Raw genomic sequence first — 16,250 nt, forward strand, 5'->3', positions numbered from 1 at the left:
GCTGTACTATTTATCAGAAGGGTGTGTACTTTTGATTGGGATTTACAGGATTCAGATTTTCATCATCTCAAAGTATCCTGTGACACTATTAAGATACTATGTTCTGTGGTTTGGCCCTATGGAAAATGTTTTTAATTTCAGTATATGTAAAAGTATTTTTACTTATACGGTATACAAAAGTTTAAATTTTGTGTATTGATATGAAGGAATGATAGGTATTTCGTCGACCTAGTTTGCTAGTTTATTCCCTAAAAATTGTTATAATCTGGTACCCTGTAGGGAGAATAGAAAGACTTCAGGGAAACTGTGTCTTAAGTGTGTTCCAGGAAGCTCAAAGCATGTTATATGTGAGGTAAAATTCTAATTCCTCTATTCTAGCTACTACTGCTTCTTCATTGTCTGGGGGTCATTTTTTATTGTCTTTTAGAATTTTCTTTGAAATACATGAATACTTGGCTTTAGTATTGAGTTATGCCAATAAAAAGCAAAGAAGCCATATGCTACAGACAGAATCTTTGGATCATAAAATGCTAACCTTAGAATGTATCTTAACATAATGTCTTAATATCTTATTTCTTCCAGTGAGGAAGATGACGTCCAGAGACATTCCTTGTCTTCTTCTAGGTCATATAGGTATAGGGAACCTTTTAAAAAGCTCCCTTTGCAGGGCACTTTGTGTGTGTGTGTGTGATGTGCCTCTACTTAATTTATCTTATAACATAGTATCATAGTGGCTAAGAGTACAAATTCTGGACCCAGAATGCCTGGTTTTGAATCTTAGCTCTGCCACTCACTAGTTGTATGAACTCAATTAAATTATCTTATTGTTGTCTCAGTTTCCACAACTGTAAAATAGGGATAATAATTACATTTACTATCGATTTGACTATTACATGAGTAAATATATATAAGCACTTAGAATAGTGTCTGGCACATAATATTACCTGAAAGTTTGCTGTTGTTAGTATCATTATTAATAATTAATTTATGCAAAAATAGGGAACCAAGCTAGAAATGTACAATGAGATAGGACTGTGAACATCCAACAGGTCGTTTTAGTGTGATGAACATGTTGAATCCCAGTTGATTTTCCCAGCTTTGTCACCAATTGACTTTTTTTGTTGAGGAATTACTCTCTGTAACTTTCTATAAAATACACTTGATGTTGTTTATTTATTTATTTATTTTTTCCCCTGATAAATGCAGAATGTGCCATAGACAGGGAAGGACTATGAGATTAACCAAAATTAAGCCACTTAGATTATTAAGTTAAATATTCATTGACAACAGTTAACACGCTTCACCATTGTTAATTTCACATCTACTTCAGTGAGAATGATGATCACTGAAAAGGAAAATACGGAGCACTGATAAATGATGTGTGCATGACTTTTAAGTGAATGACAAAGCCGAGATTAATATTCTGAGATCTTACATCCATATTTAAAATAAATGTCTTTCAAAATGACAACTTGAGACATTTGGAGAATGTGAGCATCAGGTGCGTGAAAATATTTTGTTAATTAAATACGTGGAAACCTGAAATATTTATATGAAGGGATAGGTATAATATTGCAGTTCCACCTGAAGTGGTACAAAGCTCTGCAAAGTCACAATAAGTGGAAAGAAGAACTCTTCCTACTTGGGATAGAAGCAAGGGTGACCTATGTGTATGGTAACTCATCAACCTAAATCTTACCACTGCCTAGCTATTACCTTAAATGTTTTACTCGGAAGAGATACAGGCTTTGAAAAAGGAGGCATGAGTACATCTTGGTAGAGGTCTTGAACTTCAAGTTTTTAAATACTGGAATATTGTGATTGCTTCAGAAACATATTTTTACATCTAGGGAAATGGGGAATTGCCTTCCTAAAAGTGAAAATGTGACCTGTAATGATCAGAATCTGTAGTGTTCACTTCTACTTGAAATGGATTATGTTTAGATTGAGCTACTTGTACTACCCTGCCCCTTTATTCTCCAAACATAGTAGAGACTCACAGACAGTCATAATGAATATAGTGCAATGTGCAAACAGTACTAAAACATTGAATATAGTGCAATGTGTAAACAGTATTAAAGCATCATTTTGTTCACTACCATTCTTCTTAAGTTCTGTTAAGGGAATTTAGTAAAGTTATAAAGATGATAGACTGACAAACCTAAAAACTAAAGGACTCTGGGTTTGTTGTTCTAACACAATGGTGGCAACAATGTGCCTGTCCTGACGAGGATAGGCCTCATGTTCCCATATTTAAGATGGTGAAATTTTCATTTGGTTCCCTGTTAAATGTACATGTGAAAGTGTCTACAATTTTTCCCCCATAAAATAATGCTAATAAGCCATTAAAGCAATCAGATTAAATAAAAGTTAGCAGCCACATTTATTTTAGGAGCAATTCTACATCAATAAAGATACAGGAAAACAAATAGGGAAGATAGGAAGTAGAAATCCACTCTTTTGTGAATACAGGAAAATTTTCAAACCCAGTGATCAAAACCAGATCCAAGTCTCCATGGTCCCTACAGTTTTATATAATCTGGATTTTTTTATACCACTTCTCCGTTGCCAGGCCATATTCCTTGGGTTTCCTATTGTCATATTTATGTCAGGCCTAGATGAGACTAATTTAAAATTCAAAAAGCATGTTATAATTTTTTTTTAGTATAATCAGGGCAAATAGAGAATCCAATAAGAGGAGGATAACAAACATCAAGCATGGCTGTGAATATGTAGTTTCACAATTAGAATGATAATATTGCTATGCGGCATCAGGTTTTGGTAATATTTTGAGTGAAAAATGATCCTTATTACCATATGGCAAAATATACTGAAAATCTGAACTGTTAGACCAACACAGCTGTTAAATGCATAAATGTGGTTATGTGTTTAAAATGTTTTCTACTACAGCTATTATGTGGCATTTCTTAATCTCAGACTATTAATCGGCAGTAACTGCAAGTTGTGGTGAGCATCACAGATGTAAGAAATTTGATCTCTGGTAATTTACCTGGAAAGAAAATGGCTAAACTATAGTTTTCAACTTAGGTTCTGCTCATTAGATTGGATAATACATTCACATAATTGCCGAGTACAGACTGAAATCATTTGGTTTCACCTTTTTTTATAAGTTATTTTCAAAACGCTAGCAACCGTATGCAAGTCTTATATGTGTATAAATATCTGTACATATATAATTCAAACCTGTAAATTTCAACTATACGAAGGCTTTTGAAAAAACATTGGAACATCAAAATAACTCAAATTAGTTTCTTTTTCCTCTGTAAGCCAATTGAATCTGAAATAACATTGTACAAATATTTTATTGATTTAGAACATTGTACAAATCTTTCATTGATTTAGAATTGCCAGGAATAAATCTATGAATTCTTCCCCCAACTTTTCAAATGCGTATCTGTTTTTAGAATTCCTATAGGCGTTTGAACAAATCCTCAAATAAGATAAAATACTGACAACTAATTATAGAACAATTATCTTAATCAGCTAAGTTTTCTGTCAAGCTTTCTTATTGCTGCATTTTAGGTCCAGATGGACTTCTTTGGTCTTGATTATTATACTTGTTATCTGTAAAATAGAGACTTTGTCTATCTTAATATATCTTTGTTGGTTTGGGAATGTGAATAGTAAAATACATAAGGATGATCTTGTGACTTTGAACTCAGAAACACCTTATTCTTACTCTAGACCTCTCCATGTTTCTTTTAACTTGGAACATATCTTTCTGGATTAACTGATTACTCTGCTTGATACTATCTCTATTACATTCTTTTGATGTTTAGTTAACTATATAAAATCATAGTATTGATATTTTGGTTATAAAGAACAGAATCAAGTAGAGAAAGAAGTTTAATGGAGACATAAAGAAAAACTAAAGGAAACACAGGCCTCATGGGACCCAGAAGGCCAGGAGGACCTGAGCGTCTCCTTGTCTATGTCTGTCTCTCTCTGAGGGCCTTGTGCACGTTCCACTCTCGCTGTGTGTGTCTGCTCCCTTCTTTTCTTTTTGTTTAAAATTCTTTAATGGACGCTCTTTGCATTTAGGATAAAATCCAGATCTTTCTATGTCCTGCAAGGTCTGGTATCAGCTGGCTCCTGACTCATCTTGCAGCTCATCTCATTACTTATGGAGCATCAGCCGTATAGGCCTTTTACTGAAAACAATCAAAACAAAACAAAACAAAAATGATCCAACCTTTTTCTCACTCAGGTACTTCACATATGCTGCTTTCACAGTCTGGAAAGTTCTTTGCCTTTCTACTCTGTTTATCCGTGCATTTGCATAAGTGCCATTTAGTTAAGTTTTCCTTAACAGTCTAAATTAAATGAAACCCCCTTGATATAATTCTTCGTTGTGTTTTATTTTTCCTTTGTGGTACATATCATAATTTATCATTATACATATGTCACTCTCCTACTGGAAGCTAAGCTTCTCAGAAGAACAGACTCTGTCCATTTTATTATTGCTGTGTCTTGAGTGCATAGCACAGGCTTGGCCTATAGAGGAATCTATGTTCCTGGACATGCTTAGAGTTTCTTGCTTGACTGAAAACGGTGGCTGCAGTCCCTAATGTTCCAAGACCTTTTGCTTAGCTCTACAGAGTTAACTGATGGATGTTTCACTTTATTTATTTATTTATTATTATTATTTTGAGACGGAGTCTCACTCTGTCACCAGGCTGGAGTGCAGTGGCGTGATCTCAGCTCACTGCAACCTCCGCCTCCCTAGTGCAAGTGATTCTCCTGCCTCAGCCTTCTGAGTAGCTGGGACTATAGGCGTGCACCACCATGCCCAGCTAATTTTTTTGTGTTTTTAGTAGAGACGGGGTTTCACCATTTTGGCCAGGATGCTCTCCATATCTTGACCTTGTGATCAACCCACCTCGGCCTCCCAAAGTGCTGCACTTTTCTTTTTAATTTCTTTGGAGGGAGAATTTGATTGACTGCGGACCCTTAGAATAATCAAAGGTAACCCACTAGCCATGTTAAAAGTTTTTGATTGCCAGTATAATCCAAACCCTCTTCTAGAAAAACTGCACGTGTCACAGTGCCTATTATTGTCTAGTTTTTCTAGAAGAGGGTTTGGATTATGTTGACAGTCAAAAACCTTTAACATGGCTACTGTTGTCAGTATGATATAGCAATATAAATACTTCCAGGACTCTTTTGTTTGTAGTGAATTGCTATTGGCTAGCAAGTGAGTTATTTATCAACTACAGGTCTTGAAAGTTATTTTTAAAAACACTTTAATATTTCTCACTTGAACTTCAGAATTCAGCAAATGTTACGACTGAAAATAATGTTAATGTATTTCTGTAGGTCCTACAGAATTATCCTGAGAGTAAATGAAGGCATATCTGACTATCTTTTACTCTGTAAAAAAAAGATGCTTTAGAAATTCGGAATGTCAGTGTGGTGGCAGAAATAATGTATGAAACAAGTAGTGTGGTGACTTGACAGCCTGTAGTTCTAGGACATTGTTATATATAGGTTTCACTCCTTTATTGAAGTGGTAGTTGCAAATTATATGTCTCACAAAGAACATCTCATAAATTTTGCATTTATGATTTCTGAACAGGACATGAGTTTGAGGCTAGTGTTATATGTCGTTCATCAATCAGATTCTTGGAACTTAATGTCTGAAACTATGTTTCTGATTTCTTCTGGAATCCAGAGGAAAATTAATGTACATTTCAAATTCACTTTTGAAAAACCTCATGAGTACCTGGTGAAAATTGTCCTTGGTTCATAGTTTTTTACTGCCATACAGTATTTGGTGTTGTATAATGTGCCCATAGTCATATTGGTGTCTTCACAATTTTAATGGGAGTTTTACATATAAGGAAATAGTGACTTACACTACTTAAAAAAATCAATTGTGGTACTTCCGTGATGTAGAAACTGCATTGATGAGGTATCAGCCAGGTGTGAGTCAATTAATATAACAGGGCATCTTAAAATTTTTTCTGGCCATTTTTGTTTACCTTCAATACAAGGCCAAGGCAAATAGCACGGAGCTTCAGAAAATCCAAGCCAAGATTTGTTTTGGGAACTCCACATGAAATTGTCTTTCTGTTATTACATTTATAGAAATATTCATTATCTAATTCTTTGCTAAAGTGTTTACCTTTATTTTCTCTCTAAAAGAAAACTAAATTTTTTCAAATCTGAAAAAACTCAAATTAGTGTTTCAAATCACTATTTTTTTCAAATCTGAAAAAATTAATAAAAACTTGTTGCTTGCAATTGTGTATAATTTTAATGATTACACACTTTTTTATGGGGCTGAATCTCAACTGAATATTTGTCTTGATTAGAGTTGAAATGCTCAAATATGTGTTGTTTTCAAATTGCATTATAAAACAAGTCTTTTTATGTTCCTACTTTATAAAAAAGCTTAATGTTGTAAGAATAACATGCTGTATTTATCCATGAAATAATGGCTGATTTGAGTGAGGAAATGCGCACCAGCTCATTGGGGGAATAGCTGAGTGGCTTTTCTGAGTTTAACTTAGCCTCTGAATTCAGCTGAAGTTATTGAGAACTGTGCAGTGACCCGGAAAACAACAACAACAATCACAAAAGAGTTCCATTGTGACATGTTAACAGAAGAAGGACAGATGCCACTTAAGTTACCTTTTTACTGCACACACTTTCTTAGACACATTATACATATCCACACACGTATGTTTCATATATATATATGTTTTCATAGGATTATTACAGTTTATTGAAATCAGACAGTATCACTAAATATTTCCTACTTAATTTCCTATGCCCTGAGTGAAAACATGTTCAAATTGGGGGAAGAGTTTGAAGGAGAAAGAGCCTTGTGCTAAATCATGTGATTTTATAGGCCCATGACGTTCTTTCAATGGGGGAATTTCTGGGGATCATTTTTGGGCTGATTTTATGCATATATACCAAACGCTTTATTCATAACATAAGCATATTAGTAGCTATTGTGAATATTATTAATCTACTCTACTTAACATATGGTTAAAAAAACATAATTTTCCGTCTTTTTTTGTTAAATAGACTTAATGACAAACATCTTGCAAATTAGATTTTCATATATTTCATCTCTTTCTTATGCTCAATTTAATCTATCAAAGCCACACATTGTAGAAGACATCTGGTATTGAGCTTAAGCAGCTGGGTTTCATTTGTAAGGGTTTTGAGCAAATTTCGGTGCTTGCCAACAATAATATAACAGTTGGCCAATGTGTTTTCCTTGTGGCAGATTTGTGCAGTGTGGCAAAATAGACCTGAGTTCAGGATCAGGTGCTTTTCTGCCTCTTTTTGGCCTGTCTGGTGGGACTTGAGGTTTTATGCAGATGTTCAGTGAGCACTGGCTGAGCGCTTGCTGCAATGGCCATTGAGTAGGAATCATCTGGTGAGCCGTGTTTGACCAGCACCCCTCAATTTCAGAAACACGGAGTCTGCAGTTTTCCCAGCATGGTTCTATGTATTTCCTGTATCAGAATCACTCCAGGTCGTTTTTAACATACAGGTCCCAATACCCCATTTCAAAACCACTAAACCAAATATTTGGGAGTTGAGCTGAGAAGGCTTAAATTTAATAAGCTATCCCAAGAGAGTTTGTACACCTTGGATTCAAGATAATAAAGTTTAGTTTATTCTTTCCCTACAGATAGAACCTCTAACCCCACTTTCAGAACAAGAGAAGAAACTATGTGTATTTAAAAGGGATTTTCAGACTTTGTTTCAAAAGTGACTTACCCATATACCCAGTTTAGACTTTTTATAAAATATTTTACCAGCATGATGTGTTGTTTAATAAAACAGTTGTCCTAGCACTATACAAATATTGTCCCCAATGATGAAGAAGGGATAAGGAATCTTAATTTACTATGAACAATCCAAGCAGGAGCTGAAAGATTTCTGAAAGAGTGAAATGAAATAAGAATCCCAAATTTCCCATCTCTTCCTCAGATACACTTAACTAAGTGATTTCTGTCTCCAAATAGTCATGAGATACCTGTGAAGCTCCTGGAAATCTGTTCAGAATTTGGCTGTGAGATTGTTCCCTCAGAAAGCACTGTGTTGCAATTTGCATGCTCCTGAGCCCTCTGCTCATCCCCAGTTACATTAAACAGGTTATTCCTAATGGAAAGAGTTATGTCTTTGTGGCTATCTAGGCAGTTTTGGGGACTGTTCTGAAAAGAAACTTAAGTCATAACTCCTCCTGCTTCTGCTGGAAAAGATCTATGCCAGAATTCTTACTACCTTAGTTTAATATTATTTTGTGGATTCTGAGTCCAGAACTGAGTTTTCCAGATAAACACTTCTGAGTTCCCGGGCAATATGGAAACATACCCAGGGAATGACTGTGTGGTTGATGTGAGGTTTGCCTCTTTGGAAGTAAATAGATAGTGACTGATTGTTGTTAAAATGTCATTAACTGGAAATGTACTTTTCACCCCATCTTGCTTTGAAAATTAGCACTCAAGATAGCTATTTCAGAGAGCTCCTGTGTTCCCTCAGGAACTTTGGACTTGATTTGGAATACACACACACACACACACACCCCTCCATTTAATATACACAGGCAATACCCCAGAATATATAAAATTAAAAGAGGGTAAGAAAAGAGGCATTCCAAATGCTTGGGATTGTCCTGTTTCATAACCCATGTCATGCATGGGCTACATCTGCAGCTTTTTTAAGTTTCTGGAGGAAGCTCAGCAATGCAGCTGTCTCTAATGTACTGTGAACCTTGAAAAGGAATTTCCTTTCAAGTAAGAACGGAAGTAGTTTGTGTGTGGGATGATGGAGCTGAAGGTTTCCTTTAACAGAAAATAAAGTGCTGTTATGTAAATAAACATCTATACAACCTAAAACAAAAAGGCACCTACAGTTGAAAAAAAGACCTAGTTAATTTTTATTATCTACTTTTGTTTTCTCATTTTTGAAAGTGAGGAAAATGAAGCAGAAAGTTGTTAGGTGAATTGTTTAAAGTCTCACTATTAGTACTAGAGTCCCAGGACAAAACTTGGGATCCTAGAGTTTTTAGTTCTAGTTCTTTAGATATTACTTTAGATTTGGCCTTAGGATTGCTGTTTAGGCTGTATGTTTAGAAAGCCAAAACAAGGTCTTTTCCATGTGATGTGTTTGGATCTGTGTCCCTCCCAAATCTCATGATGAGTTGTAATTCCCAATGTTGGGGGAGGGAACTGGTGAGAGGTGATTGGATCATGGGGGTGGTTTTCCCCCTTGCTGTTCTTGTGACAGTGAGTGAGTTTTCCTGAGATCTGATGGTTTAAAAGTGTATGGCACTTCCCCATTTACTCACTGTCTCTCCTGCCGTCATGTGAAGATGTGCTTGCTTCCCCTTTGCCCTTCCACCATAATTGTAAATTTCCTGAGGCCTCACCAGCCATGCCTCTTGTATAGCCTGTGGAACTGTGAGTCAATTCAACCTCTTTTCTTCATAAATCATGCAGTCTCAGGTAGTTTTTTTTTATAGCAGTGTAAGAACAGACTAATACACCACAGGAGCATTTTATTTAAGAAACAGGTTACAAAACATACGCTATCATCACCACCACCTCTAAGAATAAATGTCAGTGTATGGAAAAAGCTCAGAGCTGACAACTTCTGCTTTGATTTTCCTATTTATTCTAATATATGCATTCTAATATTCTAATATATTATAGTTTGCAAAAAGTATTCTATATTCAACCACATTTAGACTTTCATAATTTAGTGATTCTGGGAATGCAGCTTATGCATAGTTTGTTCTGACCTAAAATACCTCAGTATCTGAGGTGAGAAGGGGACAAAGTAGAGGAACACATTTGAGGTATAGGACAAAAAATTTGCACCCCAGATTGAAGAATGGAGCATCTTTTTTTTTCCTCTTCCTAAAATGTTAATCTAAAGAGATTACAAGAAAAATGACCTAACTAGCTGTGACTGCAGATAAGAAATGTGATCTGCAGCTGTACACCTTGGAAATGAGTGTGAACATCTCTACAGATTTATTTCTTAATGCTAAAATTGCATGGTTAATGTTCCTTTCCATTGTAGGATATCACTTGTACTTGGATCCTCTAAATTTACATATTTGATTTTATGGCTTTGGGCAATTGCTATAGAATGTTTTAGAACAATCAGTGAGCCTTCTTTAGCAGGCAAAATTGCTGTAGTATTTATCCTGAGTTTTCAAACTCTCCATTAATTATTTCTTCAGTAACTGTAAATACCGACTTTGGCTTTGCAAGCCGAATGAGAATGCTTCGTTTCCTTTTGTGGCTTTGTTTGGCTTCTTATATTTGCTACTTAAGGGCCTTTAAAAATCTGCTAAAGATGTCATATTATCTATTGACATTTTATGAGATACTCTGGCAAAATTACTCCCCCAAGAAGTTCTAGAATGGTTTACTTTTTAGTCTGGATTGTTTTTATTATTTCTCTGCTTTTAATGAATCACGTTATTATCTTCAAAATAATAAAAAAAGATCTAGGAGTAAAAAAGAAAGTGGCATTCTTATAGTTACAATAGCTATTAATAAACTAATAGACAATAACTAACATATTCCATTTGTGATTTTACAATTTAGAAATCCAAGCATACAAATATCAACATTCGTTTTAGGTTTTAATATGTGCATGTTTCCATTTATAGATGTTAAACACAGAGCAAGTTAAGGATAGTTGCTCTTTCAGATATAAAAATACTTATGGTTTTACAGATTTTTTAGCTATAGTGATTAAAATAATATGATTGTAGCCTAGCGTAGATCATAGGTGCAGGAGCTTTTATTATTCCATTTGTATAAATGTGTGAACAGTTCAGAGGAAGATACATAACTTGCTCAAGGTCACAGAGTTAATACATGGTACATTTTAGATAGAAATCAACACTCTGGCTGTTGTGTCCTTTCTTCTAGCAGCTATGCCAGATAACATTTCTTAGAGGAGAATATTTATATGAAAAAAGATGCAAAGCCACAAAACATAAAACATTTTAGAATTTGTTAATAGTAAAATCAGTAGTAGTAAATAAAACAAACTACAGACAAGCAAAAGGACACCCCATACTCTAGAAAATCCAGGTTGTATGACATGTAACTGGAAAGTGTCTATTACTAATTGCATATAAAAAATCTTCAAGAAGGAGAAAAATGAAAATAATAAAAGTGGCAGAAGGTATGAACAGGGCATTCACAGAGGAGTAATATGGAAATATACAAAAAGAAGCTAAATAAATAGAGAATTGCAAGTTAAGATAATATGACATACCACATTATAGTCAGCAGACTGGCAAAATAATTAGCAGTTTAGATTACCAAGGTTTGGCAAGGAGGTGGAGAAACTAACCTCTGTTAGTTGGAGTATAATAGTTCAACCATTTTTAAGAGTGATATATCATTTATAGGTATAGATAAATAATTATATGGAAATATTCATAAGATTAAGAAATAGTGTCATAGACATGACAGCAAAAACAATAATAGAAAAAATAATGAAAGTCTTTATCAATTAAACAAAATTATATGCTTTAGAACAGGGGTTCCCAACCCCTAGGCCGCAGGCTGGTAGTGGTCCCTGACCTGTTGGGAACTGGCCACACAGCAGGAAGTGAGCAGTTGGCAAGTGAGCATTATCGCCTGAGCTGTGCCTCCTGTCAGGTCAGTGAGAACATTAGATTCTCATAGGAGAGCAAACGCTATTGTGAACTGTGCATGCAAGTGTTCATGCACAATTGCAGGCTCCTTATGAGAATCTAATGCCTGATGATCTGAGGTGGAACAGTTTCATCCTGAAACCATCCCCCACCACCCCTCCCAGCCTGCCCACCCCTGTGCATACAAAAATTGTCTTCCACAAAACTGGTCTTTGGTGCCACAAAGGTTGGGGACTGCTGCTTTAGAGCACATCACCAAGTAAGTGAAAAGACAGTCCACGTAACGGTAGAATATATTTGCAAATCATATATCTTATAATACACATGAATCTAGCCTATGTAAAGAACCATTACAAATTAATAATAAAAAAAAACCTAGTTTGAAAATGGACAAGGATCTAAACAGACATTTCTCTGAAGAATGTATACAAGTGTTTGACAATCAAATGAAAAAATATTCAGCATCCTGTTATCAGAGAAATTCCATCAAAAACACAATATACCACTTCACGTGTACTAGGATGCCTGTAATAAAAGATAACAAATGATCCTAAAGATGTGGAGAAATTGGAACCCTCATCTGTGGCTCCTGGGAATATAAAATGGTACAACCACTTTGGCAAACAGTCTGGCAGTTTCTCGAAGTGTTAATCATGTAGCTGTCATATGATCCAGCAATTTGTCTCCTAGGTATATGCCAAAGAGAGATGAGAAAATGTGTCCACAAAAAACTTGCACCCAGATGTTCATAGCAGTGTTATAGATAATATAAATGTTAAATATATTAATAACACAAACTGTTGTATATCTATGTAATAGAATGTTATTTGGCAATAAAAAGAATGAAGTACTGATACATGCTACAACATGGATAAATCTTGAAAACGATGCTAAGTGAAAGAAACCAGATACAAAGACCATAGATTGTATTTTCTATTTACATGAAAATTCCAGAGAGGCTTGGGGGCATAGGGAGTGACTGCCTGTCTATGGTTTTGGTTTTGAGGGGGTTGAAGATGTTCTAAAATTATGTCATTTGATGGTTGCATAATTCTTTGCCTATATTAAAAAGCAATGATTTGTGTATCTTAAATGAGTGAATTTTATAGTATGTTAATTATAGCCCAATAAAGCTGTAAAAATATTCATAGGAGTGATAATCAAATTTAGGATAGTGCAGAATAAGGGAGGTGAAGGAACTGGTACTCATTTGACTTCACTCTCTAATATTTTATTCCTTAGAAGTAAAATATCTGGTAAGATTTTATAAAATTGAGTTGTAAGAATCTTGTATTCTCTTATCCATTTTTTAATATATTTGTAGCATTTTATATAATAGAAGAGACAGCCAGAAATGAAATTAAGTACATTATCCCTCCTCCCTTTCAGCCTGAAACATGGATTTTTTCCTAATAATTGAAGACAATTCAAGAAAATATCCTCTACAACAAAATATGTAACTAGGGCTCCTGCATTGAACATTATTTGCTTTCTTCTGTATCAATTATAATAATATTTTATCTTTAACATCAGAATTTTACTGAAACAGTTTTGTTGGTCATTTTATTATTTAACTTATGAGAAAAAGTATATGTGATTTAGAGTTGCCACGAGTCCTGATTCAAATCAGATGCCTTTTCTTTTGCTAAAAACTTAGCAGAGTAGCCCACCTGCAATCCTGCTTGCTTCAGGGGAAATGATACCTTCTTGGGACAGCTGCTGTTCATACTTCTCAGTCTAGCCTTGTGAGTAGCTGTTAATTTGCCTATGAACCTTTATCATGGACTCTCTCCTCACAGAATAAAAGATTCTCTTGGCAGACAAAGTGCAGGCCCTAGGCCAGAAAGCCTCATTCCTGAATCAGAGGTGTCTATTGCTTTTCTACTTGTTAATATAACAGAAATGCCTTTCCTGTCATAGGGGAGAGTGGTTGGGAAATTGCCTGTGCTGACAAGCCCTTCTCAGATAGGAGGAGCTCATAGACATAACATAAGCGTATTTTCCTAGAATATTGTTTCGTGCTTTTCCCACTCAGGGCCATGGCCATTACTGGGGAGGGAAAGTGACCTCAGGGTCTTGAGGTTTGTTTGTTGTGGTATTAATAACGTATGGTGGCAGGGATGAATATAGTTATACTAGCATTCAAATACAGTTGGAAATGCAGTTATTCTGTAGCATACAGGTTAGGTAAAGTTTCTTTCTTCTATTTCTAGAGCTTATAAACATAGGAGCGATTGGAATAGTTTAAGCAAAATCAAAGTGAGAAAATGTGCAGTGCCAGAAGCTTGTGTGAGGGAGTGGAAATTTTTGTACAGAAGCCAGGTTTTGACTAGATAATACTTTTCAAATTGTGGTCCCTGCAGCAGCATTACATGGGAACCTGATGTAAAAAGCAAGTTATTGGGTCTTAACTAAAATCCACTGAATCAGAAACCTAAGAGGGTTTTTGAGCCCAGAGATCCGTGTTTTAACAAGCCCCTCAGTGATTTTGTTATGCACTAAACTTTGAGAACCACTGGACTAAATTATGTTGGTTTTTCAACGGCAGGTAAATAACAGGCATTGGAAATGCGTGGAAGTGCATTTGTGAGCACAGTTTTGGAACGATTAAAGCATTTTATTTAGGTAATAGAGCCTTCTGTCTTATTTTTCTAGTAAATGAATTTTAGTTTAGAGAAATATAAAAATGCTACAGTATCTAGCAATCTGATTTAATCCATACATCTCTGAAGGATGTATTGGTTTCTCATTTCTTTTAATCAGATGAGAGAGTTGTTGAATGATTTAATAGAACTTTGGAAATTTCAAACTCAAGTGATTTTTATTTGCTATAAATTATAGGTGCTTTCTTTGTATGCCCTTATATTTCCTAAACTTGCACCTTTTTACAGATTTAATAGGACCTAGATCTACTCTTAAGTCCTGAAGGTGTTATCCAAATAATTTAGAAAATTGCTAAGGGCCTTCCCCAAGTCACTTTACTGTGTAATTTTTCCCAAGTATGTTTTGCATTTTAAATGTTTTCATTTTTCCTCTTAATCTTGTTATATATCAGTAACACATGATGTGTTGGCATCTTCTGGAATAACACATTTGTTCCAAATGAAAAGGACTAGGTTCAGAAAACCTAGTCGGCCAAGAAGTTTACCCGACAGAAACCTATGTTGAATCTAAAATTAGTGTGCTCACATTTTCCATCAAAATGAAAATGGAATGAAGCCAAGAAAACACTGTGAGAAGAAGTTTGTTGGTCTCTGCCCTGCATGAACAGCATTAACAAAATATGTCATTTAGTCTTGTAGATAATAGACGTATTGAAAACAATATTTTACCTGTAAGTCTGAGATGAGACACAAACTCTGATTATGTTACTCCTCCCCTTAAGAGTCATTTTATTACATCTTTAAAATAAGCATATAATGGCTTGAAGAAACCATTTTTTCCTTTGGTTTATCAAACCTTTATTAAATGCTTGGTGTCTTCCAACGGTGTGAAATGCCCTGTAGATTTAAGGAAAATATTCCCAGATGGAGGTCGCGGGGGCAAACAAATACAAAGAATACTTTGGGAACAGGTAGGTGTGCATCTGGCTTAAAGGGAGGTCTCAATCAAGTTGAGAACTAAAGGATGATAATAAGGCATGGCACTGCTGGAGAACATGGCACTGCCAGAGAACTGCACAGGGTTTAGTGTGACTATAGAGTTAGAGGTGAGGGGTAGTGAGCAGCTAAGTTGAGATTTTAAACAGGGGAATGATGATGAAGGTTTGTGTGGACACAGGCTAGGAACCACATATGTTTTCCTGTGGGTGTGTAGCTCCATGGCTGGCTTTTGAGAAGAAAAGTAACATAATTGTATTTCCCACCCATTTTCTCTATCAGTTAATGGCAGTTCCATCCTTACAGTTAATTAAGCCAAAACCCTTGGAATTATCCTTAAGTTTTCTTCGTCTCTCACATAATACACATGGCCCATTGGAAAATTAGTCAGTACTGTCTACATTGGGCACCTGCATGCACCACTTCCAAATCCTCTTTGATCTACCTGTGACTGCTGTCAGGGCTGCAGCCATCAGTTCCATGAAGACATTGCCCAGCTTTGTGAAGGTGGAACTGAACACTGTCTCATCTCCTGGCCTCCTGTCATGGACCGTCTTTGATGCAGCATATGGGACGCTGGGAGGAGCCATTCTATACTCATGTATAACCTGCAATGAGGGGCAGATAATGGCCCATGAAAGCAGACCTTACTAGTGGGGGATAGGGGCTGAGAGGTAATACTTCTCCTTTGACTCCATGGGTTGGCTATACTTGGACTTGTTTTCTTTAGTGAAGTTGAACTAGATAACTTATCCTTGAATTGCCATTGTTTTCTTTGTTATTTCACAACCCCAGTCACAAACTTCAGCTTCCTGGGATGTCATTCCCAAATAAACTCACTCTATGCAAGCAATTGACTTAGGCTTTACTTTCCTGGGGAACCAAAATTATGAAGTACCTTCAAAATACAGTAGGTCCTCACTTAATGTTGTTGATAGGCTTTTAGAAACTGGCACTTTAAGCAAAACGACATATAATGA

The 16,250-nt window shown here is 35.6% G+C and overlaps 1 protein-coding gene across 17 annotated transcripts in view; it reads left to right on the forward strand.

The window, feature by feature from the left end:
• The window catches only part of BMPR1B (bone morphogenetic protein receptor type 1B), a 403,442-nt gene that overhangs the window by 299,720 nt on the left and 87,472 nt on the right, over window positions 1-16,250 (forward strand). The gene's annotated exons all lie outside the window — the stretch shown is intronic.

Source organism: Macaca fascicularis, chromosome 5 (genome assembly GCF_037993035.2).
Source record: "Macaca fascicularis isolate 582-1 chromosome 5, T2T-MFA8v1.1".
Classification (NCBI taxonomy): domain Eukaryota; kingdom Metazoa; phylum Chordata; class Mammalia; order Primates; family Cercopithecidae; genus Macaca; species Macaca fascicularis.